General features: G+C 36.5%; 1 pseudogene; it reads right to left on the bottom strand.

The window, feature by feature from the left end:
* Window positions 1-628: 628 nt before the first annotated feature.
* LOC128566815 (rRNA-processing protein FCF1 homolog) lies at window positions 629-1,238 on the bottom strand (annotated as a pseudogene).
* Window positions 1,239-5,318: the final 4,080 nt, after the last annotated feature.

The raw sequence follows: 5,318 nt of genomic DNA, 5'->3' as shown, positions 1-5,318 counted from the left end.
ATGGTTTGGTAGAAAAAGAGCCATACCTCTGATGACATATGTCATGTGAAATTTCCCTGCTGATAGAAAATGGGCTGTGGGTCAAAAGTGGAATGTGAATCTGTGTTCTGTTTTATCAGACAAAATGCCCCTTCTTTTTTTTTTTTTTTTTACAAAAAGACGCAACAATTTTATTTTTATTGTAAACCAACAATTCATAATTGTATAAACTTATGGAGTACACAGTGATGTTATAATCTATGAATACAATGGGGAATAAATAAATCAAAGTAGTCAATATATCCACCACCTCAAATAACTTGACATTTTTGTGGTAAGAACATTTCAAATTTACTCTCTTAGCAATTTTGAAATGTATATTACTCTAATATTAACTATAATTACCACATTCTGCAATAGGACTCAAAAAAGAATAAAGCATTCTTCATAAGATTTTGCATCTTTGACCATCAATGAGATAAAATATCATTTTCAAAATAGCATCCAAACGTGAGTGTATTTACCCATATCATCCAGGTCATAATAAAGCAAGCAGGGGAACAGAGTAATAATTCATGGTATTTCATGTTTAACAAATTGTTAACAGAGAAAGTTGGTTGAAGAAAGGAATAGGAACATTGTCTTAGGATTAGAACCGAGGGGTTCCATAATCATCTGGCATCCGCTCAATATTGTATCTGTGGTTAGAAATATACATGATGGGAACTCCAGGGATTTTTCAGATTCTTCGTTTAAGGTCTCGTCGACTGTGGCCACGATGTAACACTTGTGCTGAGTTACTCTCTGTACTAAGCAGTCATCTGCATAGGTTCCTTTGTGGGTGCATGGTAATCGTTCAAATCTTGGATCCTTGGCAATCCTGAGGGCCACTCGATACTTCTGCCCCAATTTCTCAATTTCAGCCATTACACAGTCAGTTATACAAGGAATGCACTTGGCATACAGACAGTCCATCAATGACTGCACTAAGTCCAGTTTGGCTTTAATGGAAAAGTTGATAAAGTTGGTATCAACCAAGATGTGGTAAGGTGGGCCCAGCTGTGTATTATATTGGAAGAATAAGCAGGAAGGGTGCTGGAGGACTTCTCTTTCCTTTCATGTGCTGGGATCTTTCTTTTCTTTCTTTTTAGGTTTCAATCTGTCCTTTTCTTTAAGCCTCTGATCCCTGAGACTAAGCATTCGCTTCATGATGGCATACTTCCCTGTTTTCTTTTGCTTCCCCAGGCTCACGCCACGCTCTTGTTTCTTCCAGAATCACCCCTTTTTATTTGAGAAAAAAAAAAAAAAAAACTTTGTTGATGAAAGTTTAAGTGATATAATAGTACTATTGATTCATTTTCTTAATATTACTGACATTAGTTTAGGACCTGGTACAGGCAGGTAAAATGACGAATTAAATGCTGAGATTGGAAGAATTAGAGTAGATGAATTAGAATTCATCGATTAGAATGGACAAATTCAATCCCTCTGAGTTGGGAGAAGCCCCTGGCACAGCGGAGTTCTGTGGGAACCAGAGGATGAGGTTAGAAGGAGCAGCAGAAGGGATGGGGTCTGGATCCAGCCAAATACCACTTCTGAACCTGACGCGTTCTGAGGCTGGTGGTCTTGATACCATGGAGCATTCGGTTTAACTTCTTTTGCCTACTTTCTTCATCAGTGATGTGGCAATCAACTACAAGGGGTAGGGGAGTGTTGTAAGATTGGAAAGTTCAGAAAATTCTGGATAACACCGGATGTGTTATTTTTGACTACAGCCCTTGCTGTTTCCCACGCAAGCCCAGCAGCCAGGCCAACACCACCCCTTGTTATCACCGGACTCGCTGGGTTGCTAAAATCTGGGCTGAAAATGAATTTAAACAAATTCTACTAATAAAGGACAAGGGTCTGAAAATCCAAACCATCTACCCCTATAGATAGTGAGGACACCCAAGTCTAAAAATATCTCCTCCCCTAGAATTCAGAAGGCATGAAGCATGTTTAAGATTCCTGCAAATTCTTACCCAGGTAAATAGCTTGAGAGTTCCTCCTAAAACTAACCCTCAGCTCTTCACTAGCGCCCTAAGACTCTTTGACTGCTCTCCTTCCCTAATCTCACACCATCCCCATCAACAGCCTTATTTTTGTTTCCTCTAAGAGTATAAAAGACAAAGTGCTAGGAGCTGTTGAACGCGACGTGTTTGATGGTGAATTCTTCATCTGAGGGGGATTCACCAAGCTCTGAGACTGCATAGCACAATTTTCTGGTACTAACATATTTTGACTAAAATGTTATTGATTTAGATATTTATAAAGATTCTGAAATGTTTTCGAAATATTTGAACTATTTTGATCCCTTTAGGATTAAAGGCAATGATATATAAAATTATTTACTTAATTAAAAAAAATAATGTTAAATTTGTACTGTCGGCTGCAGAAATTAAATGAACAAGTATAAAGTGGAGGGGGGAGGGCTTTGGATAGGCTTTAGATCTTTAAAAGACAGACATAGTTTTAAAAGTGTAAATTAAAAATCATCAGTAGGGGGGACAGCCCTCGAGCTCTGCCATTGGACATCCTCAGCATCCCACACTGCATGGGTGCTGGGGATGCTGACACCAGCAAAACTTCAAAGCTGCCCAGAGAGCAGTTTTAGTTTGGAATCATTCTATTCTTCCCACATGAATCCCAATTTTAAAACTAAAACTTTCACACAGGAAACCGAATGTTTATATTTTACATTTTTGTTCCTTTTATTGCATTTCAGGGGAGCGTTACCTCAGTTTATGTCAATGTACATAGTACATTAAATGCTGTAAATTACCATAAAGTGAAACAACACGTCACACAGTGATGTCGGAACCATAAATCATGACTGTTTCCTGCTGCAAACAGATGTGCTGATTTTCAGACCCATGTCAAGGTTCATTTAGATCTTCAAGACTGTGAACTTTAAATTTTCTTGTTATCAAAATGAACTATTATATTCACGCTGTAATGGATAAGCTGAGCAAAATGAGTTGCTCGGGCAGTCCAGGTAAATTAAGTTGCATATATTCCTCTTCCATAATTGGCTTCAAATATGTCAGAATTTAAACCAGTACAGATGAAACCATGATAGACTGTAAATGACAATCATACTCGATATCGTTAAGTAAGGATGACATTTTAAGTCTGTCGAAAGATCATTATATATGATTTAAGCAATGATAGGTTTACCAGAAGCATCACAGTTTGTACGTACACAATCAGGCTTTGTGTCTTTTGCCTTTGGAAATGGTGTGGCCTTGATCAGAAGTGGAGGCTCTGGAGAGCCGGGTACACCTACATGTTTGTGGTTTGCTCTCTACATTCCTCAGGCCTTTTTTCTCACCACGCCTTTCACAGACCCCTTCTTTTAAAATTGGAACTTTATATATATGAAGAGAAAACAGGTAAAGATTTTTTGTCTACAAGCATGGGTCTGGGTAGATAAAAGGGAACTACTTGCAACATATCAAAAGTATTTAGGTTAGCGATGCATCTGAGGAAAAACAGATTAACAGAGGTCATTGCAGCAAAATAAAACAGTTGAGGCTGGAGTATGTGTTGGAAGCATGTAACACCAGATCAAATAATGAATTTCATTTGTACGAGTGGAAAGCCTCTGTTGCAAAAATAATCTAGATGTGTGCACTTCAGCAAGAATTTACTTGGGACCTTTTCAGTTTTTCTTTATTTGTTTATCATGTTGATGAGTATGAGATTGAATGGGATGTGTTTGAGAGAACATTTTAAAACATGTTATTGAAGAATCAACCCAGTACAGTAATGGGATTTTTGTTTCCTTCATTTCCTTTTGTTTTTGTGTCCAGGGTCATAGCTACTCTGAAATAATTTTGACAAAAACTTGTGAAAGGTGTAGAAAGGCACTAGGCAAAGGCACCTCATTCCATTACCAAAATCTGTGGTCAAAATTTCAGTTTTAGATGCAAATATGTTTCACAATGCTATAAACCACTTTGTGAAAATCTTTCAATTTTAACACCATTTCTATGCTTCCCACCCCCAGCCCTTTCTACTTCCCAGCTTGTGTTCTCACCAGATTTTTCCATTTTCTCCTTTCTCCTCAGCTTCCTAATTTTTCTTTCTGTCTTCTCCTTTACATAAGATAATTTTTTTACCATACTTTCCAGATAACAGAGTTAAAGACTAACACATTTTTCACTGCCTTTACATCAAAATAAGGAAAAAAAAAACATTTTAGGATAATTTTTAAAATTTATAAGGTGGGTAAATACCCAGAAGTGGGGTCCAGGATAACAGAAGGCACAGACATCCATCAGAGGGCCGTCAGCCAGGAGCGGCAAAGTAATCTCAGAAACTCACAAAAATAAATAAAACCTTTGAATTTTGAGAGTATTAATCAATATTACTGTTATGATTAGCAGTAGTTGCTCATATACATTATTATTTTTCAGAGAATAAGCCCTGAAGATAATATGTGTGTTACAGAAAATTTTAATATCTTAGAAATAATGAAATGCCATTATTCAATTTAACTTCCATTCTGTATGAAAATCTATTATCTTCAGATTCATTTTTAACAGAAATTAAACAGAAAATTCATCAGAAGGCAGTTTTAACATGATTGAGTTTGTTTTCATTGCCATTGAAAATTATTTCAAATCAGAAATATACTCATATCATCCTGAAATAAAACATGTTTATGTATTTACATACCGCTAGAATCATTAACTCTTTCAACTGGCCATGATGTCATAAAATGTCTGGCCACAGCTCAGCACATCAATCACTGAAAGGATTGCTGAGAATTCCCCACGTAACTGAATTACAAGCAGAAAGCAATTTAGAATCATCTGATTCTATGCTGTGTTTTGTACAGACCATGAGATTTTTTTAAAAAAATGTTTTTTGTTTACTTTGAAGAAAGTTTCAAAATCTGTGATTGTTCTTGAAGATGTTAAGTGCTAATGTGTCAATTCTACAAGCAACTTATAACTTGTTCATTTAGAAAAATAATTAGAAGTGTGGTTATCCTCATCTGTAATAAAATACCCCCTACACCCACACTAGGCAGGGCTGACATCTCCGACTTCTGTATTTCCTTTCACTTTGTCATCCTGTTTGTGTGAAACAGACCATCACACCAGGAATCACACAAGCAGTCACCTGGGGTCTCCTAGAGATAAAAAGAAGCACAGACTCAATCTGACCCAATTGATTATCACCAGAACGTGTACCAAATATATCCTTGTGTTTTACAAATACTAAACAAGAATAAAGTAATATCACTGATAATTATCACCAGAAAACCAACAATAAGATATGTAGGTTTTTTT

Source organism: Nycticebus coucang, chromosome 15 (genome assembly GCF_027406575.1).
Source record: "Nycticebus coucang isolate mNycCou1 chromosome 15, mNycCou1.pri, whole genome shotgun sequence".
Classification (NCBI taxonomy): domain Eukaryota; kingdom Metazoa; phylum Chordata; class Mammalia; order Primates; family Lorisidae; genus Nycticebus; species Nycticebus coucang.
This window is presented reverse-complemented; position numbering and strand designations above follow the sequence as displayed.